The sequence below is a fragment of the Neopelma chrysocephalum genome, unplaced genomic scaffold (genome assembly GCF_003984885.1).
Source record: "Neopelma chrysocephalum unplaced genomic scaffold, ASM398488v2 Primary Assembly neopelma1_26, whole genome shotgun sequence".
NCBI classification, from domain to species: Eukaryota; Metazoa; Chordata; class Aves; order Passeriformes; family Pipridae; genus Neopelma; species Neopelma chrysocephalum.
The window spans coordinates 6,711,517-6,737,346 of record NW_020897695.1 but is presented as its reverse complement, the minus strand read 5'-3'; the positions used below and the strand labels follow the sequence as shown (position 1 = coordinate 6,737,346).

Genomic DNA, 25,830 nt, shown 5'->3' with positions numbered 1-25,830 from the left:
CTTCGCTGTGTATGAACTGAAAAAAGATTACTTTTTCTCACTGTATCTAAATGAGCCAGGTAGCTCATGCTTTATTACGAATAATAGTTGCACTAATTTTTATACTTGTTACTAAAACCACATGTAATTAAGAAATTCCTCAAACAGCCCAATGGTTTGCTCTCATATTATTTCTACAACACAGTATTCTATGCATCTCATATTTCACTTTGAAATAGTATGATACTCATTTTTCTTAAACAGAGTATCAGTAAAAAATCATAGAATGGGGGGTATTTTCTAATCTAGATCAGAACTAACCATAATTATTGTGATAACTAAGTCAAATGTAATGAAACTGTAAGTATTGCCACATATTTTAAATGCCTACCCAACTCCTATAGAGGTGCAAGGAGGCAAAGGAAGCAACAACTCTCCAATATCTTCCACTTTATCCATGCAAAGAAATTGTGATTTCACATCATTGCTTTGATCTGTTTTCTCTCAGACTGTGATAGCAGAAACTTTACAATAAACATATTCTTAGCTATAAGTAAAATAAAAAGCTCAAGCTCAAGTCAGAAATCTATTTCCTTTGGTGTTACTGTATATTTGTCAGTGTGACATAGCACATTTGAAACCCATAATCATAAAACAAAAATTTACAGCCAAGGTTTAGGGTCTACATCTGTTTCTCTGGTTTTTGTACTACAATTACCCACTGGACAATTCAGAAAGCAGCACTATGAATCATGTACTGCACACATGGTTGTGCTGGTCACTTTTTCGTTAGTACAAGAGGCTGAGGATACCATAATATGGTTCACCGAGAGAGAGAGAGCATTAACTAGAATTAGGATGAGTACACCAGGCTCTCTAATAAAAATTACTTTACTAGAAGCAACAGAGTACTTGAACATTACAGGCATATTTATAGGTTGGAAAAATTAAGAAGTACATGCAAAAATTCTCCCAATAGAAGTACCTCAGGGGAAGCAGCCTTTTTTTTTCTTTTGCATCCATTTTACTATTAATCAAATGTAGCACTCTCTTGAAACAGTTTTGACAGCAGAGTAAATGGTTACTAGTGAATGATGTGTGTGTTTAAGCAGTGAAAGCAGAGACAAAGTGATGTTTTCTTCTACTCCCTAGGCAAGAACTGACACTAAGCTTGCTGCCTCAGCTTTGATACTCACAGATTCCTTTGTGTCAGTTGCTGGGAGAATCACTGGCAGTTCACTAACCCTGCCTCACACATGGGCTTTGATTTTTACCTCTTCATTGACGATAGATGTTAATATGAAGCAGTACTTGTCTGCTTTGATGGGTTTTTTTCTTTTTTTCTTTTCTCCCCCCAAACTGGTGATACAAGGATACAAGGTTTCAAATCTGAAAACTTGAATTCCCCCTTCACTACACTTAGTTTTTAGTGTTAAAGGATGTTTTCCTCGTGTCTCAAGCACATGAACGATGTCAAAGATTACGGGGAAGAAAATCACTAGGTCACAAGAGAATGGCTGAATATTTAAAACTCTAAGGTAGGCCTAGTAAATGAGTATCAATCCTGAGCAAGAATCACCCTGAAGAAAATAAAACAGTAAAATTACTGGCATGAAATGGCGCAAATGACTCGGAAGAACATGAAATACAGTGAAATTAAGTCAAAAAGGGGTTTCTTCTGACTGCTATATACTACTATACACAGCTTGCAATGACCAAAACAGGAATTTGCACATAACAGGAAGAATTACTTCAGACCTGAAATATACCAGCAACTGGCAAAAGACTATTCAGTGCAGAGCAGTATTTTATTTTAGATGGGAAAAGCAGCTCCAGATCAGCACTCGGGCATGCAACCAGTCTGTGAATCACTTACTGATAAAGGCTTTTTGTCTATCTTAATCAGTGGGTATGTATTCATAAAGCTGCCTTTAAAGCTGATTGCTTAACTTAAAGGCTATAAAAATAATTCATCTCCACAAACTTGAACACACAACCACGTTTCTTAGAATCCATACAGTTCTTTGGCCTGGAGCCAGGGGAAAAGAACTGCCCTATATGATAAAACTGGAAGTGTATCTGGCTTCAGCAATCTACTTCTAAGAGTGACTGCTACTAGACCTTTCTAAGGAAAATACAGAAATCCCTAGTAAATGGTGAAGTATAACTCACCCATAGGTCCTCTAATAGCTGGTTCTCTAACAGCAAATCACTTAAGCATTAAAGCATGAGATTTAATATCCCTTCCAAATTTGTTTTTGGTAATAGCCCTCATATTCTAGATATTCATATATAACCAACATCTTTTTGGATTGTGATAAATTTGTAGCTCTGTGACACAGAAGTAGATAGTAAGTTACTGGGCTTTGAGACAAAGAAGGATAATTATTAAAAAAAACCCCAAGCTGAAACAAAACCAAAAAACCCACTGTAAAACTCATCCACGTTACAAATAAACAAGACAGACCAAACCACACCACTCTGAGGCCCCAAAGGCTGACTGCTGTAGGTTCCAGAAAGGTTGGCAAAGAGGCAATGATGTCATATGCATAAAGAGAGAACGATATGCATTTTTGAAGGATATAAAAAGAAAAAGCATTATTAGATTAAAATTGGCTACATACTGAATCTACACTTGCTGTTTAGGAGGATCCTGCAGTGCAAACATCACTGCTAAATGGTTATCAGAAAAAAATAGAAGTGAGGAAAAACAGGTTTGTTTCATTTTGTTTTCTTTTTAAATGACCAGAAACTGCTGTTTCAAGGTTTAGCCAAGAAAGAGATTTTTACTGCTAGCCTATAAATCCCTCAAAACAGAGTTATAATGGAAATGCTGAGGTAACTGGAGTGCCATGCATGGCACTGACACATTGCATTGTATAATGGAGGGAGAATGAAGGTTGTGAGATCTATAAAACCAAAGTAGAAGTGCGGTGTATGAAAGAGCAGAAGAGCAAGTAGAAATGTTGAATATTAAACTGCAGAGAATACTACTTCTAACAATAAAGTTTCCTATATGCCGAATATGCTCATGCTTGGCTGAAAGCAAAAGAGCACAGAGCTCCATTAAAAGTAAAAGAGAGATTCAAAAAGGATGTTTGAGTAACTACTTTGTTTCTGCCTTCTTTAAGGAGGTAAACAGAAATTATCTAACAAAAGGATAGTGTTTCCTGATGTTCTGATATCCTGGAAGGTGTCTTGGAATACATAAATAAATAATGTTAGAAAACGCAGAATAAATAGGAGTTCCAAACACAGACGACTTACAACCCTAGTTGTAACCAGAATCAGAATAGAAACTGGGACAACTGTTTCTATAGGTTCACTAATGGCAGCTTAAACTTTTAGTGCAAAGATAGCCCTGATGGCTTTCTTCCAGCAAAAGACCAAAATTACCAAGCAGTAACTGGAACACCAGCTTAGTACACACATATATTCTAACAAAGACTGAACCTTGCCTAAGCCCTATTTAACTTAGACTTAAACAACATTTAAGGCTTGTGCTCCTGTGCTGCTGGCAAGGACAACCTATAAAGAGGGATCCCAGAGACCTGAAGTAGCTGAAACACTTGAGTGGACCTCTGGCCACATAAAGCCCAAGGCAGATTGGACTGGATTATGCCATTAATGCAAACTGCAATATACCTGTGCTCAGCAGCTTGACACGTGTATTGATGACAATCTAGTTCCTGCTTAGCTCATTCCCAAACCTACATCAAACACTGAAAGAACAATCCAGTATCCTATCTGTGGGCATCTTAAAAAGCAAAATGAAGGAGTGACTGGAAAATGTTCTGGTATAGCTACCTGGCTAGCAGAGGTAATGACAGCAATGACAATGTGGTGACAAAGCCTGAAATCTGCTGGTAATGATAGTCATCAAGCCAACACCTCTATTCTGCCTATTGTGCTAACACACTGTACATTCACACCTTTGTTTTTATCATGCAGATGTACCTTCTGTTTGGGAACAGCCTGCATAAGTTTTTGCTGTTAATGAGGTAGAATTACTCAGAAACTGAGGTATATATTTGGTGAAATGTAAAACATATGCCATCAATAATGTGTGAATTAGCTGAGGGTACATGTCCTCTCAGGAACACTGTTATCACTGTAACTTTATTGATGTAGCCTGAAAAGTAAACTTTACTAACAGGGTCAGTTTTACAAGCTTACAGGTTATCATAGTGTAACTACTGTTGAGCAGGTAAGGGATTCTATATATTCCTTTTACGCTACAGTCACTGTCCACGACTGGGCTGTTACAAGTAAAACTCTTTCGAAAAGGAATAATTGCTTTCTCATCTACATTGTTATACCAATGCAACATTGAAACATAGATGAGATCTCAGGAAAAATCAGGCTAGGCTGGACGTCTCATTCAGAACAAGCAGTGGCACGATCAATGATGCCTGGTCTGAAATGTTCACAAGATGTTCCTGGTTTTCAAACTCTACTAGAATATACCTATCAAATTTTCTTTAGTGTGTTCCTCAAATTCTACTTGACTTCTGAAATTTAAGCCAACAAAGATAAATCTGCAGGGTCTCAATGTGCTTCAGTGAGTTAGTCCCACATGATTAAATAGATTTGCAAATTCCCATACCCTTGGACTGCAAGATTCCCATTTTGGGCCACAGAAGGGATTGAATGTCCAGACATATTATGTCCATGCTCAGGGAATTATAACTGACACACATGCTTTAATCAAAGACGACTTACAGAGCTGGGTTGTAGTTAGAGATTGTGGTGGTCAACAACATATTGCCCCAGCCATTGTGAGGTATCATGAATTTTTTGTCCTTATGGGACCTTTAGTGCCAAATGTAGTGGAGGATGTGCAAGGTGGTCTCTAAGCATGTAAGGTAGCATATTAGGCTTCATAAAACTATCAAATAAAAACTTTTTATAAAAAGTTTTATAAAACTATATTGTAAAACTGATTTATAAAACTATCAAATTGGTTTTGCATAAATCAGCCCAAAACTCTTCATTTGGATATCTTGAGCCTTCTTCTGATTGAACTATTCTGCACAGACCTTGTCATCACACAGGAAAAAAAAAAAGCATTTATTTTAATCCATTCAGGGTTTTGGGCAAACATCTTCAAGAATAGGCTTCTGATTCATGGGACACTAATCTTCCATGTATTGTTATCAGACTGTCAGGACAATAGACTTTACTCAATCTCATATGGAGGCATGCAAAGAAGAATGTGTGGAAGGATGCTCTTTCCTTTGCGAAATGCCTCCGAGATCTCACCCTTGCTGCATCCATCTGTTCTGTCTTTGGCACGAAGTATCCCAAAGCATATGCCAGAAGACAGGGTTGTGGCCCAACTTTTTCAAGGAATTATCAAGATCGATGAATAGGTAAAGTAAGCCTCAATCCATAGGTATTTTAGTAACACGAATGAGGTGTGTGCACATTCCCAATTCTGAGAAATATGTTGTAATTATCCTTAAAAAGTACAGCATGATGTTACCTACAATCAGATCCTAAATGTCTAAACTAAATGACAATATAGTGAATATATGTTATTTAAATACTTAAAAATGTTAAAGGTCCACCTGCTGGATTCTTAAATTTGTCTAAAAATTGTTGTGGTTTTTTTTTCTTTTTTTTTAAAAACAAACTTTCTCAGAGTAGAAGCGCACACCTCTGGTAGTAAAGCCTGTCCTGTTAGCTGAACAATGCAGGAACATTATGTTGCTCAGAGGTAAGATTCACAAGCATGCAAGAAAGGCTAAGAGCTTTGCCAACACAAATTATCAGACAGAACCTCACTGGAAAAAATGAGGCACAAAGATCTAAGTGAAGTGTAAAACTTACTGAGAGTTGAGCGACATGTTGACAAATGCCACTCCACTCTCTTGCTTTCTATCAGAATCCAACAGCCGAAGCAGAGATTCCTAAGTAGTGTTTTTACAGGCCAAGCTTAGTCTCTCCCTCATCTTATCAGTAGCCTTCAAAGGGACTGTGGGTGGATCTCCTCCAGGAAAAAAGAAAAACACAAACCAACAAAAAAACCCTCAGAAGTGCCACCTCTTCCATACAAATATATTGGTGCAACCACAGAGGCTTTGCTTGAGCTGAGAAAACACACCTGGCTCTTCTAAAGGAGAAATTAAAGAATTCACGCTTCAGCCCTCAAGCCTTGAGTGGCCTTAGAGAAGAGGAATAGCTAAGGAGAGAGTCTAGTCAGGATGCAGGGAAAATCAATGCTGGCTTCTTGAAATACCTTAAGCAGGAAATAACAGTTTAAGTTTGAGATATTTTGCTGCTCTTTCTCCACAAGTAAATATGCTGAAGGCTGCATGCAAAGGTGAGAACAGAAAGGTGGGAGAAGGCATTCTGGAGGACTGGAAGTGATCTAAGACAAGTGTTTGTGTTGTATGCTGAAATTCTTTGGGAAATCTCAGCTTTTAAAAGTTTCCTAGTTCTGATGCATGAAGGGTCTTTTTACACACCACTCAGAGTTGTCCAAAGTAACATTTTCAGGGATAAATGCACACCATTGTACTGTTATTTTCTGACTTTGGTGTGGAATACAATTACTTAAGACTCAGTGGGAGAGTATGAAAGGAGCAGGAGTGTAATTCCAGTTCAGGAAAAAACTCCAATAACTGACAACATGTAAGAAACACAAGATAGATGCATTGTATTGTAGGGGTGAGTCCCATTGGCTGGAAACCCTGACTCTCCCAGCAGGACTCAGTTACATAGCAACTCCTGAGGGCAGATTAACTCTTTCCCACTTAACGTATCTGGAGTGATTTAAGAGACCTTTTCCTTCTCCTGCTACAGAATAATTTCATAGGTTTGCAAAAATACTTTGGAAAAAATACATTGAATGCTATCAGAATAAAAGCAAAGCTATCTGACTCACCACAGGATACTGATGGTACAATGAACAGAGAATGCAGGGAGTTCAGGTGGGTCTAAATTATATTTTTTTATCATCAGGTGTTGTGACATATGTAAAACATAAAATGTATTTCTTATAAAGTAGCTCATCCTTTGTGGGGTTGCTGTCTGGACTGCATTTATGAAGTACCAATGGTTTCTTTCACCCAAATTTTGCCTGCTCATTGACTTCTGTCTAGGCAATTACTGAAGCATAAAAAAAGTGCTCAGCTGGTAGAGATAGTACTTAATCTATAAGAGAATTTTTCACCATCAGAGAATGTGTTGCTTTCATCCAAAATTGTACAATTTGATTATTGTAAACTCTTAGATAACTCCTGGAAATCTTATAAAATTAGCTGTTTTTTTTCTAATAGTCCTTTCTAATTACTGGCATCAAGTAATTACATGGGAATCTCTATTTATTTCATTACATTTCATTTTGGTTTTAGAACTGCATTACGCTTCTGTCTATACACATCAAGTATAAGCAGAAATCTTATACAAATGTAAGGACAAAGACTATATATAATTAGCATACTATAATGACTATATAATGTCACTCAATGTGACTATTCCTGTTTTCCTGGTTATCAGAAATAACAAAGTTTGAATCTAAAAATGCCAAAATCTAAGATGAAGATTCCTAAACCTCTCTATTTTTAAAATGTTATGATTCAGCTGCATTAGTTTTCCCCTTTGTAAGAGAGTGAGATGGTCCCTGGGGACCAGGAAGGGCATATGTCCTCAATCAGGGCGTCCCTCCTGTGGTCAAACTTCACTGCTGCGTACTATTAGGAAAAAGGAGCTGCTAGGCTTCCAGTGGACAAGAGATCAGGCTGATGTGATGTACACTTAACTTCTGTCCATCTTCTGGTCACAGTAAGTGAGATCTGTCTATTTCCTCTTTTCCTTCTTTTAACAGGCAAAAAAAGGGGACTCTTGGTAGTGCAGGCATTAACCAAAGGCTTGGAATGGCAGGCACTGGAGGCACTGCCTCATTTCAGATAAGCAGGTTAAGGCTATACCATTCCTTTCCTCAGTAAGACCCAAGGACACTCTCAGATGAAGGTTCAGTGGAGAAAAGCCTTGAACCAGGTCTTCTACTGCTCCTCTTCCCTCACCCAGCATTCTCACCCATGAACAGAGCAGGTTGTGTAATGCACAATTCCCACCAACATCTCTTCATGAAGCATAATTGCTGCTCAATAGCAGCTCCTGAGCCCCATTTAGACCAGTCAGAAGAAACCAGAAATTAATTTGCTCTCATAGAGCAGTCTTGTTAGAGTTTATTTTTTTCTTAGTTGCTTTAAAAAACAGGTAACCTTTGTGTGTTACTAAAAGGACTACCTACATGTTTAAGATGTGCCCTGCTTTTCTAAACATTTTGCACTCTAAAAGTTCATATGCATTTTCTTTCTATGGTTCCCATGGATCACTTGCAAATCCAGATGGGATAGAAAGATACCATTTAAAATTATATTTATTATTTTATTTGGCTTCTCGTGGGATATCTTGAAAGCTCATCCTCAATAACTTACCTGCTGACTTTTATAAAACTAGGAGTATCAAGATAGTGGATGGGAGATTAGTCCAAAAAGGAATACTTCAGAAATATTTTGTGATCTGAAAATTAATTAGCAAGAATCAATTTAATTTCTTATTATGGCCTTTTTAAAAAAGTTCATATTTTGCATTTGTCTAAAACTATCACTGATGCCACTGGAAATGTAGCCTCTAAAAGGGTAAAACTCGGAAGGACTAATTTCAATATGCTTATGCTCTGTTGAAAGTACCTTTTCATAAAAATGCCACAAACACCTATCCAATATTTGTGCTCTTCATTAAACTAATGCCTTCCTGCACCATAAACAAGATGGTAAAATATATAGGTCCCATGTCCCATGTCCTGCTACAAAGGTAGGCGATACCAAAATAAATTTGCAACCATATCATTATATCAATCTCCAGTATTACTGCATGAGTACTATAACCATAATTAACTAGCTGCAGGTCAAATTTCCAATAAATCTTTAGAAATTAAATGTATAATTTGTCAAAACCACATGCCTTCATAAATTGATTATTCAGAATTTAGAAGCTTTTTAATTAGGAAGAAATTTATGCAATACCATGTGTAATAATTACGATTCAGCTCTTCTGTGATATTTTTGTACATCAGCAAAAATTAAAACATTGGAAAACATTACCAGGTCATTGCAGTATTTCAATGTCAAAAGAAACACATGGTTTAAATGTAGAGGTTAAAGATATTTTCCCGTATCTTTTACATCTTATATAGCTTTATGATCTCAGAACTGGAATCATTAACCAAATACAAAATCAATGAGAGAAAGAACTAATCGGACTATTTTCATGCACAGTCACTAAAAATGATTTATGCCACTCTAACACTTTTTTCCCATGGTTCTGTAGTTTTACTAAACAGTGTATATTCTAAGTCAAACTTCCATTTTATGCTATAGTAAACAGTATTTTGCCTCCCTCATCCCTTCCAGATAAAATTCTGAAAGACTTTAACACTTTAAAGACGTCACCTTCATAACAAGCATCAGGATGAGGAGTACGACCCTGGTTGCCAAATAGATAAGTAGAGAAAAAGAAAGTTAAGAGATATTCGTTCATGGCACATAAGAAGCAAGAGCTCCCCTGCTCTCCCCTCCTGTGCTTTCACCACGGGCCTATTCAAACTCTGCACCCCCACAAGGGCTCTGGGTACTTCTATCAACATTTCATAGGAGAAGATTTTTTTTGACAGAGAACACAAAAGCTGCTTTGTGTGAAGTCTGGACACTTTTTTTCTACCTAATAAAAACATGAATAGAAGTAGGACCTCAGCAAGCATATGGCAGAAAGTCTGGACTAACTGAAAAAAAGGGGCCTAGAAGAGTTTGCTCTCTGTCATTCCCCACCGTGTTTACTGTTGAATGTATATGGTGTAAATAAGGATTATGCAGAGCGGGCCATAATGGAACATTGTTTATGTGCACATCCTGGCAAATCCATATACAGCACAGAGACTATTTCCAAGCAGAACATAAACACAAAAGGGGAGTGATGACAAACAAGTATTCCACGGCAAGAAAAATGTTATTCCATATACAAACCAAACAAACTAAAGTGGTTTCTCCCCTGCTAGGATCCAACTGGCAGCTCTCAGCTGCACACACTATGTAGCTGTTAAAGAAATGAGAGACATTCCAGGCTTACTAGTTGGCTTTCTTTTTCTTAAGCGACCTTATTATGCTCCCAATATTAAAAAGAAAAACACAGCTAATTTTACTCTCTTGCAAAAACACAACAAACAAAACAGCCCTTTCTTTCAGCCTGAATCAGAGCTGGGGAGATAGAGCTGATGCCAAGAAAACACCATAAGGAATTAAGCTACAGCTTTTCTATTTCAAGTTGCCACTGAAAGATACAGAGATGGTTCTTTCTTGCGAAGGTCTCTCCGACAAACCTATTACATGGCTTTCGCAAGTGACACCGGTGTGACAATAACTTAAGAGGTTTCATGCTCCTGGCAGAATTTTTTTCCTTGTAATCATTACTCATAAAAAGGAGGAGGGTTTAGAAAACCCAAGTCCCTGCAATTTCAAGATAGCAAACCAGGGGATGAACCTTTTTTTGTGTGCTTACTTCTTGAGAACAGCGTATCGTGCTTTGACAGCTGCTATGTAAATAAATGGGTGTAATTTTATTCCTTTAAAACTAACTTCAAACACGTACCCAACTAAAGGCGGGAGAAAAGATGACAAGTAGGAAAACAGACAGCAGAGTGACAAGAAGAACCACAGAAAGTCAACTGATAACGCAGAGCTTTTTAAAGAATTAATAGGCTTCTTTAGGATATTAGACACTAGAAGCTAGAGGCTTTAGTAAGAGATCATATGAGGTCCAGAACAAAAGTATTTTGTAATGTTCTTCACAGAAATGCAGAGCCAGCTTGTAATTTTAGACTGTTTTAAGATACTCAAAGTGTGCCTCACTTTCTCCAAAGCTCTAGATATGGACTCAACAAAGCATGAAATACAAGTTCACAACAGAGACCTGCACCTGCATGTGAGATTTCTGCTAGTCTGTCAAAAACTGGATCCAAATGTTGCATCCTCTGACTTTATGAAGTCTTGGGACTTGGGTGCATCACTCATTGGGAAGTGGTAAAGCCCACGCTGGGAATACTTGTTGCACCTTTACAAGATATAGTCAGTCTTTTAATGGAACTGCATTATTCTTTAATTTTCCTTTCTCTCATTTATCACTTCCATCATACAAGACCAAAAGAACCCTCACAAAGCCTCTTGCTATTCACTGGTTTAACATTAACACTTTTCAATTAACGTCACACTTTAGAATCCAAAGGAGGCTTATTTAATTTTTTTTTAATTACCCTTGAACTCACACCCACCTCATCCCAACATGACCTTACGCTGCTTGGGTTTCTGTTCAGCCATTTGCAGAGTTGTACAGAGCCTGCACTGTACTTCACAAAACAACACATCTCTCGTAATTACTCTTGGCTGCATGGACCACTTGCAGCACGGTGACAGTGAGGGTGCAAACAAATGCCAAGTACAAGCTCACATGCTCTTTCCTCATTACAGAAGGTATTTTTGGTGGCTGAATATCTTCTGTGTATTAGAGTTGTTGACTGGATGAAGGGAAGTTTTGTAATGTGTGCTACACTGGGCAACCATATGGCAAAGAGGAGGATCTGTGATGGCTGTTGCAAAGCCGAGTCACAGTGGATGCTCTGATGATTTTAAATGAAAGAGTTTTTATTAAGACTTCCTATCTTATCCCTTACTCTTACAGAAAGGTATTAAGGTAAGGGAAGAATCTTAAAAAATTTTGCCGAATGTATAAAATTCATAGTGAGATTTAAAACTCTTTTTATTCTCTTTACCTAAGTCTCAGCAGTCAAGCGAGCAACTCAGTTTTCATTTGAGGAGTCTTGAGCTTTAAGGACTCAGAAGAATGGCCTACAAACATGACCAGACGGGCATGTTGAAAGGCTAGGAAACTAAAGGATAAGGAAGAAATACTCTAAATTACTATCACTAAGCCTTTTAATTTGTATGTCAGTATTATGATTTGTTTTATATTTTTGACTGGTAACACTGAGTAATTCAGAAATACTAAAGTTAATTCAGGACCTAAGACAGAGGCAACAGAAAGGTACTGAAAACAGCCTGAAAAGACAAGCTTTGTATTCCATACTAACTGTTGTCCAAGCTGTGTAATCCTGTACATTGTTGTTTACTAGACAACTACATAAAAACTAGTATTCTTTATATACTCTTCCCATCCCCCCTTTAAATTAAAATTGAGTTGTTATTTTAACCCTACTCAAGTATGTAATATAGTGATGATTGTAAATCTTTATGATCACAAAATCCCTTTGATTTATCCTTCAGTTTACTAGCTTTAACAAACATAATCCTAAAAACAATACAGGGGAAGATCTTACAGGCCTTCAAATGGTGGAGAGGGAGCAGGGAATGACTATATAAGTAAAGCTACAGCTTCAGGGCTCATGACTTTCCTGTTGGGAGGCTTTCTGAATGCTGCTAGTAAGGTCCTGCCAGTGGGACCAGAAGAGTATCTTCATAAAAAAATGCCTTCAGTGTGGGAAGATACAATTTTCCAGAAAATTTTTAATAAAAAGCTTATAGATGTGGGATCTGAATCTAACAATAGATATAAGTATGTCTAAATACATAGGAAAACATGAATATTATGAAAGGTGGCATGTCCATCCTGCCTACCCCCCCAACCTCCAGATCTGTAGTCACAAACGTTGAGAGCATATTCAAAGCTTATGTGAAGATACCAGGCCTAGTTCTCCACTATTAGTGACCATAGGGCAACAGCCAGTTAAGCACAGGGAAAAAGAAATATTTTTTTTCTGCTCAGTATTCCTCACTGTCACAGCCAAAAGAAAATACACGGATATATGTGTCTGCATTTTAGCTAAGTATACCTGCCTTGTCTTTCAGCCTTGGCCTTAGCCAAGGTGTGGCCACCACCCTGCATCACAACTGACCCTCTGTCCATTTTGGGAATCTGCAGCAAAAAAAGAACATTTTAGCACAAACTCTCTCCCACATGAATTCCAGAGGGTCTGTGCACAGGCACAGCAATTCTTCTTGACTGTACCTTCAGTACAAATACAATGGGTCAGAGCTCTGTTCATCCCTGAGGCTCAGCTTGCATTCAAAGCACTTCCCACTATATGACAGCATTGGCTTGGGAATACTTGTGGACATCCTTGCTCAGCTGACCCATAGTCCATGCCTGGCATTGCTCGGGAGAGGAGGCCTGTGTGCCAGCTGTCAGTATGGACAAATCACAGGACATGACCTCAGTCCCTGCCCTGACCCTGCTTGTTTTTCTGATAGCCTTTGAAGCCCTGCAGCATCCACTCTAACCAGGAACACGTGTAGGAACTGAGCAAGTCGAAGAGCTTCCTCTCAGGGTGGTTCATCACACTGTAGTGGAGACAGAGCCTGTGTGACTAGGTGTGAGACTTCAAGCCCATGAGAAGTGGACTAAAAGCAGGAACTGTGGGCTGAAAGCAGGAACTGTGACAGGCACTATCTTTTCAAGCAGCATTGTTGGCAGAGGGCTGGAGTCCTTGCACAAATGCTCTTTGCTGTTGCTGGAGCTGCCCAGTTTGTGGAAGAACTGGCACCACTTGGCTAGCAACATTTATGCAACATTTTTATATCCTCATTGGACTCACACAGGAAATCTGATCAACTACCTTCATGCAAAAACTTTGGGAGTTTCCAGTTGCCTCACCCACTTGCCCATCCTTGGGTACTCACATATCTTATATAACATCCCCTTAGTAAAAACACAGAATTTCTGTGAGTTTTGTACTGCCTAATATTTAAGTATATATGCAATAAGTCAGTGCCTTCAGTGATATCCTCCTCCTCTTATGCTGAGATATGGAGCTGTATCTGAAAGAGGGGAAAGAGATCTTTTTGGTTTTCTCTCCTGCATATATCTCTCAAATGGGCTCAGCTTAGGTAGGAGTGACGCAATGCCTCTTTTGAAGACATTCTTAAACAGTCAAAAATTAGGAAAATATCCCTTCAACACACCAAGAGGAAAATTTATCATGTGGGATTTCTGGTCACTATTTGGAGTTTAACTGCAATGACAACATGTCTCTCAATGCCCCCACTGGGACATTAAACTGGTGTGAGCTTAATGGACACTTACACTTCACAAGTACAATGAAGTTTTTACTGGTTTCTAATTAGTTACAAGAAAAAGTGGCATCCTGGTTAGTAAAAATTGCTAGGTTTCGCCTAAGTGTAAAATTTGGTGCCAAGATAACCCAAATGCCCAAACTTATCACACCAATAACAAATTCCCTTCTGGGAGGGCCCTACCCTATTGTCTCTCATTAGTTTGGTCCCAGTTCTGTCTAAGTGTTAGCTAGTCATCACAGTCACCATTGACCTGTCTAGCTAAAAGAACTTTATCCAAAAAGGCAAGCTTTTTAATGTGTCTACTATATGCTCCTTACCCTCCCCTGAATGTCCACTGTCAAAAGGGGGACAGGACTACTTCCAGGATAAGGATGTTGGTTACCTAGCCAAGATGACAGAAGAGAAGGAATACACTCCTTAGCAGGTGCCATGGAAGCCAACTTCCCAGTAGCAGCAGAGAGACCCAAGGAGCCATGGCTAGCCAGTCCTCACACTTGCCCTTTATCCCCCAGGGAACAAGGCAGGTACAGCACGGCGCAACAGACTGGCGCAGAGCTGAGCACTATGGCCAAGAGAAAGAAATCCTTAAGTCCTTTCAATGATCTCACCCAAAAGTAGGAATCACTGGAAAGTCAAATTCAGCGCATACCTCATATTCAGAGAGGAAAAAGCTGGCATAACGAGACACAACCGTGTAGCTTTCAGTAAAGGAGACTTTTAACAGCAAAATCTCTAAACCTAAACCTTTCAGAGGCACAGCACTACTGCAGCTTTCTTATCTTCAACAGGGTTTTCCTATGTTCAGCACATTAAAATGAGACCACCTGTTAGTGAACAGGGCTGATGGCAAATACTTTATCACTAAATACAACCATTTAAAACAAGACAGCTCTGGAGGTTGACGATCTAGGCTTAAACACCCTCCTGAGCTAATCATGCTGCTGCTAGGGCAAAAACTATGAAAGAAGTATTAAACTTAAGAACAAAATTGACATATTTTGCAGAGGAGCAAGATGGAGTTATTGAGCAGAGCTTTTCTCAACTAAATTTTTTTAACTATTTCTGTGAACTCCATTCTGATCTCAAAATATATAATCTGTTGGGTCTACATGACATTTCCATTGCTGATAAACTATGTTAAAATATATCAGGTAGGGAATGGCCTGCTTGTTTAAAGTTCTAATTGTCAATTTTAATGGATGGCTAGTAACAAAATTTATGATCCTATGTTAGGGAAAAAGAGCACAGACAGAATTATATGAATTATATAGGCAAAATGTATTTTTAAAGCATTTTCCATAGCTATTTATGTTTTAAATTCATATGCTTTTAAAGTGCATGTCATAGGAGTGAAGGATTTAACAGTTTCGGGGTTTCTGTTGTTGTTTTTAAGAGTTAGGGATACTAGGATTGCTCAGTCTATAGAGAAGCCAGTGTAGCTTGAAAAGTGGATGGATAAACATCTTTACTGCCACAGCAAACAAAATCTGATTCTGATTTTTCTTATCCTTACTGTACATGTCATGTCAAGATACATAGATGTAAATCCACTGGAAATAATATTTACTCTAAATTATTGCTGGTCAAATAGAGCAGAATTTGGCCTGACATGAAGGCAGAAAAACAACTCTGCAATTGCATATATGAAAGAAAATAGTTACATAATATATTCTTTACTTAAGAGCCCTATGAAATATTTAAACACTGACATAAAATAGTTCCCCTATGAAAAATTTGCTGCTGAATTCCCAGGGCCACAAACATTCTGAGAGTAGGCTTTCAGATAGAATGATGAAGTATTAGTATGAATTTGGGCCAGCATTTTCAAACCAAGCATTTAATGCTGAGATAAATACCTCTTTATGGGCCAAGTGTTCATAGACACACTGATAACCACTAAGTCAGGCAGGACAGATGACACTCCAACAGTGGATTTTAGGGATGCAACTCCTGCTTGCATCAAAATAAGATAACTGTGCTGCTGATCCAGAATCACAACAACCAGAAAAGCTGCGTGTGTCTAGAAATACTCAGTCTCATAAATGTGGAAACAGAGTAGCAGTTCGGTTAGTTACTTGGGCTAGGCTGATCTGATCATTAGTACAATTTTTTTTCATGAGATCTAAACAAGAAAAAAAAGTGGTATCAACTCACAAAATACATGGGAGCCCTAGCAAGTAAGAAAAAAGGCAAAAATCACACTTGAGCCAAAGGAGAATAAGTACCATAAGAATTAATGCTTTTTGTTGTTTAAGTTTTTCTTTGTGGACAGCTTTATTTATACACGGGATAAAGAACACCGCAGAAAGTTTTAACACAACCGGTTTTTTAAGATGTTCTCTATCTACTACAAAAGTAATTTACGTTCCCATTATCAGTCTTAAATCTTCTGTGAGTGTTTGAAGGCCAAAATAAGTTTCTAATCTTGGCCACTGTCTACATGACCCATTCAAAAAGAAACCCTCAAAGCTCAGGCTCCTTAAATCAACTCCATTTGGTGCAAGGCTGGGTTTCCTGCTTGTTTGCTTTTGGCCTTCCTGCATATTGGTTCAGGACTTAGGGCCGAACTCAGCTGCAGAGATAATGCAAAATCAGAACAATTCTTTCCCTCTGGCTGCTAAGGAAATCCCTGCTTTAGATTAGAAAATAACTAATGATTGTGTGTCCCTGTATGCTTTGGAGTAGGGCCCCTTATTTTATCTACATGGCAGCTACCTGTCAACGTGTGGTGCTTGGAGTAGCGCACTGGGAGTTCATACACACCAAGACTATCTAAACAGACCATTAAGTGCTAGTAAAGTAACACATGTGAACGACAGGTCAATAAATTTTAGACAACTTATGTTCACTGCAAAGACCTGGCTGTTTTAGAACAAGCTGTGTTTACATAAAATCAATTTTTACAAGCATCTAAATAATTAGGGAATATACTGCAATAATAATTATATTCTAAGTTCAATAAAATAGCTCCAAAGGAATTAAACGAATCCCTTGTTTGTTTACACAATTCCTCCCCCCTCTCCTCTCCCAAGTCTGGCTTTTTATGTAACTCCTCCTCTTTACAGAAGATGTTCAAATTCCAATTTGTGTCCAAACAAGAAAGAACTGTAACTTTTTATACTAATGTGCCCTGATGCTCATCCCACTGCATATGTATGTGCAAAATGACTGAGGTCAGTAATTCACAATTATAACCTATGTTGTTATTTTATCCCTTCTGACAATATTTGCCAACATTTTTTTTTAATCAGTTGATTACCCAGAGCAATTTCTGCATAAACAGAAAATTAGAATTATCTGAATTCAATTTTGGATCAAAAATTCAAAAGCTTTGGATTAAATGATGGTTGAGGTCTCAACTTTCTGTTCTTTACACAATATCAATTAACTTAAAAGCTTCATATGCACACTCAAACATACACACATGCTGCATACACTCACACCCAATTGTAAGTAGATGGCAATTAAAAGAACTCAAATTTCACAATAAAGACTAAACTAAATGTTATCCATAGCTACAATGGCAAAGACACTGGCAAACTGATTTACAGGGATGAGTTTCCACTTCATTTTTGTTGCTTTTCAGCTACAGGCAAAAGACTTTAGCATGTTGTGAGTGCTATAAATTCACATTTGCCACAAGAACCCATGATGCCATCTGTTCCCTAGAGCGTTTACATAAAGTATGCCAATGCAAACCATCTGCAAACTGTTCTTGCATGCGAATTCTTGTGATAATGCAATGTGGTACATTTGCAATTTCAAGCAAAGACCACTTGAGCTTCTTTGTAATTGGCATGCTTAACTCAGATGTTCTATTGAAACCTCTTTAGAGGAGGATTGTGGATTATTTTGTCGGTGGTTTTGCTGAAGTCCTTGATGTTAACTCTTCACTGTTGTTTTCAGGTTTCATTAGTGCACGATAATGGTGTACCTTAAGGTAAGGGCGAAAGGAGGGAACACAGAGAAGCAGAACATCCTTCATCCCCTTGAGCTAAAGACTTTGAAACAGACCCTCGGGCTTTTGGAAACAAGAGGCCAAGGCCCTGGCTACTTATATTAAGCATTGGATTGTATGAACTGTGGCACAAAACTGTAGGGTTGCAAAGCACTGTAATTCCTTCTATCCATTGTAGAATTATATCTCAGTTTCTCCTTTCCTTTTCATAACTACCATTTTTTCCTTCTTGCTATTTTAAAAAAGTTGATGGGCAACAAAATGCTTACAAATGATGTGCTGATATGCGCTGATATTCTGAGCAGCAATGGAAAATTGCTGAAATAGTAAAGGTGGAAAAGGTACACACATACACACATGCCCCTCCCCCTCAACATCAGAAATCCCTGCAGATCCTCCAGCAGTTGGGGCCTGGTTAACTCTTTACTAAACAGATAAATTATTGAGCTTGTAGACCATTTTCTAGATTTCTCCAGTCGGAAACTAAATTTTCAGTAACCACCTCTCTCTCCATAGAGTGAATTTAAATGCAGACTTCCCTATCTTGGTTCAAACCAGCTACTACGAGTAATCTGTGTGCATGTGTGTTCTGCTTCCTTTTCTGATTTGGTATAAAAAGGAGTGGCCATTGTCACCACCTTATTTCTTTACATGGCACAATTTCATGCTTCTGCTGCTACCAAATATAATATAACTTTGCTCTTCCCTACTACTCAAACATGCTTTTAGTAAAAACCACTCAGGAAAACAAAGATCTGGCAGAGTGCTTGGATGACACGCCTCCATTAGCCAGCCTGACACATGCCACACACCCGGGCTGCCTGCACTTTCCAGCTATGAGCCCAGCTGACTCCAGTGCATTAGCTGATGGTTGACGAGTGTATTATAGACTGATTGTAGAAACAATTAGCAATACTTAAAAGATTCAATCAGCTTGTAATTTAGTTCAGTGTGCACTTGTGCTCTATGAAAATGACTGTCGGTCTGAATCTTCTCCACTCTATGAATGTTACTACTGGGAAATTTCTGCTGCCAACTATCCCCATACACCAGCCTCCTAACTAAATCCTACTAAAACTAGTTCTGAGATTTTAATTTCTGAGATTTTAATTTCTATCACTCACTCACTCTAGACAATGTTAAACAAGGGTGACATGTGTGATATATTTAACTATGACTGAAAGTTTTCATTTTTTTACATGCAGAGGCCTTATTTTCCATTATCTCCTTTTTAGTAGAGAAAGAAGCAAGCAAGCACTAACATATATGGTGCACTTCACATCCCTCCCAACATTTCTACAGCCAGTGAATGCCAATTTTTAGTGTTAACTCTGCCTTTCTTCAGCAAATCTGCTTCTTAGCTTCTTCCTGAGCCTCTGGGACTGGTAGTCACCCCAGGCTGTTTTCCGGAGTAGGTTGTGTTATGCCTTGTTGGGAGTTTTCAGCATACTCAAAATTTATGCAGAAGAAAAAAAAGAGATGATCAAAGTAGCAGGAATACCTGAGCTTCTCTGCCTGTGATAGCTCACTTTCACTGAGCAAGCCCCAACAGCATCTGTCACTAACGCAATGGATTGTTTTGCTCAGACATCTGTGGGTCACATTATTTCACAATAAGGCTGCAGCAAAAGGGGAAAGTAAAACTGAGGCAGGTTATTAATCACTTACTGTTTCCTGTATGACATAGAGGAAATAATCAAGCAGTAGAGCGGGTTATAAAGGGAGATTCCTGAGAAACAAAAATACGCACTTCATTTAAGGCATTGCAGGAGGCCATGTGATAGAGGTGGATTCAGTTTGTGGAAATTTGGCTTTATTTTATTTATGATATTAAGTAACTGACAACAGCTGCCGCATCTAAATGAGGGTATGATGGCATTTACCCAGCAACTGAGAAAAGCAGTGCTTTGGATTTACAAGTCTTCTCCATTCATATCCAAAAAGCACATGGTTTGATCCAAAGTGGGTGGAACAAGCCCAAAACTACTCTCAATATTACACAGCCAAGAACAGAGATCTGGAGGGAATTTGCCCCATATAAATTAATGCCAGCCTTAACAAGAGTAACTTTGCCTCATTGATATATGCAGCTGTGTCCTCACACAGGGACTTTTCTGACTGCATATGATTTTACACATTTGTCAGCTTTAAATCAGGGATCCAAATATAGACTGCAGTGCACCAGAACACTATCAATTTATCCCTTTCCCTTGGGCCTATAAAGCACTAAATGGGCAGAGACTCATCAGTGAGGGATCAAGTCGTGATCCTGCCCGTACCCCATAATCCTGTCAACCTCAGCAGAGCAAAATGGGAGTCAAAGAAAACAAAGCCGCACTCAATTTTTTTAATATCTTCCCCACCCCTCTGCCCCAAATTATCAGTTTGCAGCAACTGAATTTTTCTCCATTTTTTCCCTGCCATGCAAATGTGTGGACAGTTTCTTGCCAGCTAGTAGTGTGGAAAGTCACAGGGTACACAGCATCAGCAACAATGAATATCGAACTGAATGAGATCATATTCTGAATTGTCATTACTGTGATGAATAGGGGAGATAAAACTCCCTTTGAAGAATTTTCAAATCTGCACTGAAGTAATCACCCAAAACACAACAGAGGTGGCTCACACAGAAGGAGGGATATGGGGGAAATGTTTTGCTGGTTTGGGTGGTTTTTTTAGTTATGCTAAGGCTGAGGACTGCTACCTTTGGGAATTTATATGAGCCATTTCTAATACTGAACTATTCTTCTGTTAGGTTTGCAGGACAACGAAGGCTTGTCCCTGTTTCTGCTCCACCCCTTAATTTCTGAATGCAAAAGTCAGTATTTAAAACAAGGGACAGAACTGGCCATGCTGGCAGATGAAGATGCTGTTATAGCAGCTTTGCAGTTCAATACCAAGTGAGTTAAATAAAAATAAAATTAAAAAATAGCCAATTTAAGCCGTATCAACCTACAGATAATGGTGGTTTTCACAATTAAAAAAAGGTCTCACCATTCAATAATATTATTGTTATTAGTACTGATAGACTATACTTCTAGTAAATGATAAAACCTCTAAATAGAAACTGCAACACACAAAAAGCAACCCCCAGATTTTTTTTTTTTTTTGTATTACTGAGCTCTATATTTCAGTCTTTAGAAATAGCTCAGTCATTACAGACTGTGACCCCCATGAGGGCACTAATTGAGGAATGGATAGAGTTTCCCAGAGACTAACAGCCCAGGGTATTGAGGCTGCACTGCCCTGCTACAGCTCTGCTGCCAGGAATACATATATGACAAGACCTTTGGTCCGTAACTGTGATGGATACCAAGTTGCTACAGCAAATATTGCCCTGGATGACTGCCAAGGATTAATCTTTTGACAATTAGGAACTTGTTTCATTTTGCAGCATAAGTGAGGGTATGCCTTCGCTAACCTAATCTCAGTTTGAGAGATGTCAAGCATATTCTTCAGTATGAAATTAAAAGACAGGCTGTTTTATCTTCAAAAGAAGTGACTGGAACATAAAAAATCACACTTAAATCTATCACTGGATACAGGATTAGACAAAGACTGACTGTGTTTCACTGATTTGTACAGCTTTCAATACCCCCTTAAAAATCACAGTTCTAAAAAAATCAAATGACACAGAATCTGTTGGAAATCGTATTACTTTGTAGTGATCAAATTCTGTCCTCAGATGTATGTGCATGGGGCTTCGATTTGGCAGCAAGCCTGCGTTAGCAGAAAACCTTCATCTGAGAGCAGAATCTGACCCACAGATGCAGGAAAACATCTATGTTTGATGTAGCAGATTTCTATCCTTTCACAAAAGTAGCATCTGGCCCTGAAAGTATTTTAACACACTGAGAGTGATGCATTTGACATATTGTAGTCTTGCTGAGTTCCTTCCTTTATTTGGAGATGATGAACTTGATAGCAGTCCGCATTACCAAGCGATTAATCAGTCACTTTTGTAAAGGTTATCTGTTAAAAATACATCTGATTAATTTGGTCCAACAACAGAAGAGGAGCTATAGATCCCTTACGCCTGACCCAGAGGCCATCTCTGTATAACAATGGACAGGTTTCATTTATAACATGGTGAACACACCTGGAAATCTGCTTGTAATTAGAAAGTGATAATGAATCCATCTATCAAAAGGAAGCTGGTTTGTCAGCAGTTCTGGATGTAAACCCTGATATTTACTGTAAATCCCTCTGGCTTTCCCTGGGGGGTGTATTTGTAAATATGAGTCTTCAGCACCTCAAACAAGGGCCTTTCCAGGCTCCTGTTTTAGGGAAGAGATTTTTCTTTTTGGTCATTTCATGTTCTTGCTCTAACAGTGAATAGAAGTGGCAAGTGATGAATTACAGACATGAATCTTTTTCTTCAAACATTATTGTGTCTGTTTCAGCAGTGGAGAAAGATGCTTAGAGCCTCTGATGATCTGAAAGACAAATGAGACCTATACAAACAGAAAATGCTTAAGTGAAGCAGAAGTACGACAGCCTGCAGGTAAAAGAGGATAATTCATGAGAGTTGTGTACCTAGCGTAAGTTCCTGACAGAGGGTACAGGTCATTCAATACCTATAAAGATTATTGGGGTGATACTAAGGCTGTTTCACAAATAATCTGATTAATATGAGCTTCTGAAGAAAGCTCAGACTCAAAAAGGACTTTGAGATTATGAGCTTTGGAAACTAGAAAAATAGAATTACCATCAAAGGAAATGATCAGGAAGCATGAAAGGGAATGAAAGGCGATTGGAAGAGCCCTGACAACAGCTGCTAGTCTTTTTCCTTTTTATCAGCATTCAGGTGGAAATATCTGCAGATACCAGAACTCCAGTTCCAAACAGCAACCATTACAGGAATAGAGACATTACTCAAGGTACCTGAACACCTCCATCACCCTGGGCAACTGGCACTGATGATCAAATGTAAGTAATGTCCCTGAAGGAAAGCCACAGCAAAAGAATTCAATACATTTCTGAATATTGATTCCTTCCAGAAACCAGAGCAATCCAGATAGGACTAAAAGAAAACTGAACATCAGTCTTTAGTGTAAAATCAGTTACAATCCAATTAAGCATCTACCAGAAAGCCAACATAAACACTCAACATGCAGCAACAAAAGAGAAAACAAAACCATATAGTTTTGTTTAAAATCTAACAGCAGAAGATGAAGAGACCTGGCCTGTTTCTCAGTCACAGACAGATGATTAAAACATAAAACACACATGTCAGAATAAAACTGTTAAATAAATCATTTGACAAGGAGGAATTTTAAAGTTTATTTCCACTGTTTTCTTGACAACTAGCTAATTACCTGCTTATATCTTCTTAAGATGAGGAGGAAGTTGAAAAGAGGCCATTAATAAATCAGATGTTCCCCAGCAGCCCAACCCTTTAAACACAGTGGACAGCAGTTTTTACTACAGGAGAGCATAGCCAAGCTCATAACAACATTACTCACAAAGTCCAAACAGCCCTTCAGCCGCCAGTCTTCTCAAGTGTTTGTGGGGAAAAAGCCCATTAAGAAAACTCTAGAATATACACACATGGAAGAAAATTAAGAAATGAAGCACAATGGAGCATGAAGGCTAATGTCAGGCAACCACAGCAAGGATACTGTGGCAGAGACACGTGCTTCGGAGCAGCAGGACCATGCGGAACAGTTCGTGATTGTAGAGAGAAAGAAAATGTTCCCCATGGCCCCATGGATACCATTGACCATTCCCAGGGGCATCATCATGGCTTTGCCATGAGCACCGAACACCTGCAGGTACAGCCAGGCTGGGGTGGTTGTAGTTATAGCTGTGGGAGATCTTCCCAGGTACCCCCCCATAGCTGGGCGTGGCAATATGGAGAAAGGCCAGATAACAAGGAGAGAAAATGACCAAGAACAGTCTTCAAACAATAAAATGTGAAGATTCACGTAGGTAAAGAATTTGAGAAGAAAGAAAACAAACAGCCAGAATAATCATCTGATCAAAAGATCTGAAATAAAAATTCGGCTTTCAAACATAATATCTAATTCAAATTAGATTAACATGAAGAAAACAGAAAGACAAGCACAATCATACCACTCCCTGCAATGTATTGGGAACAAGCATCAAATGTCATTAACAGCAAGAATGTAGACTGTCACTCAGTCAAACATAGGTAAATTAACCAAATCAGAAAATTTGATTAATTTTCCTGTAGTTGATAAATGCTAAGGAGAGCATTTGCAGAAAAGAGTGACCAGAGAAAAGAAAGTGGCAGAAGAAACAGAAAGAAGAACAGCTATCTCCAGACAAGGTAGAAGACAATCACCACCATGTGCTTCTCAGCATTGCAGAGGAATTGTCCGTGAGAGCTGAGGCTGGAAGGACAGACAAGCACCGTAGCAGCCATCTCATGATAGAACTCACATACCCAAAGCCCTTGGCATAACTATGAACAAGGTTTCAATAGGGGGTTTATTTCTGGGAGACAACCATTCAGAGCAGAAGCTCTCACACAGTTGCAACCCCAAAAGGATGAGGAAGAACTAGAGCATTACAAGACACCACTTGTCCTCCGTAATTCCAACTGTTACTGTAGAAATAGAAGGAATTTTTCTGGCACTTGCCAAATGCAGCCAAGAGCTGCTGCAAAGGCAGCTGTGTGGGTATAGTGACCTAAGATGGACAGACCCAACCACCAGTGCCAGTGGAGCTGTCACTGGGAGGCAAAGGCCCTGGAAAAAGAAAACAAGGCTACTGAAGGCAGTGCCATAGGAAAGAACAAGCAACAGAAAGGCTTGAATGGGTAGAGGACCACAGAGTGGAGAACCATAGGGAAGAAGGGAGAGGGCAGTGGAAAGCATGATAGAAGAGATGGAAGAGAAGAATGACACATCAGTATGTGTCACTGAGAAAGGTCCAGAATTCAATGACTGCCACAGCAAATTCAATGAGTAACACCAGCCCCCTCCCAGCACATTCTCAGCACACCAACTAGCTACCTGCAGAAGGTAGCCTTCACCTTCGCATTTTGATGCCAAGAAGCTGAGTGCAACACAGTTGTTTGGCAAGCACTGAGCCTTCAAATTCCACATGGTTGAATGTGTTTCCCCTAATAAAATACAGTAAATACATTAATATAGTTCTGTTTTTAAACATGATTTTTAGAAACTGTGTCATCCAAGAGGTACATTGCAGGGTGGAAGGATGGAGAGGCAGAGAGTGGGAACAGAGGCCCTCTGAGTGTTGCTCACTGAGAAGAAGCTATTGGGAAAGCAGCACTAGGAGAGCAGCAGATACGGAGCAGACACCAAAATCATGAGTGATGATATTAGTGAGGATACTGGTTATGCAGGAATGTGCAACAGGGCCCCATGGTTCTATTAGATACAAAGAGGTCCTGGAACACAGCTGGATCAAGCCTGAGTTAAGTGCCAGGTGAAGGCAACTCCCAACACTAAAATTCCTGCAAAGCTGGGCATGGTCAGTGAGTTAATGTTTGTGAAGTGCCACAGAAGCTCTACATTTTTCAGACACCTAATGATATTGAGGCACAAAAAGAAAGCTAAACAAAGAGCTTCATTCACTCCAGCTCCATTAAAAACACAGCGAACAAAATCAGTTCCAGACGTGTGGGAAAGAACCAACAATTGCTAACAAAAACAGTAATACCAGCATTAGTTTTCCAAGAGAAAGAAAAAAAAAAAGAGATGGAATAAAAAATAACAACATGAATCACAGAAGAAGATGTTTCCAACAATC

General features: G+C 38.8%; 1 protein-coding gene across 2 annotated transcripts in view; it reads right to left on the bottom strand.

The window, feature by feature from the left end:
* Positions 1-25,830, bottom strand: part of RARB (retinoic acid receptor beta) — a 292,148-nt gene that overhangs the window by 95,060 nt on the left and 171,258 nt on the right. The window lies entirely within an intron of this gene.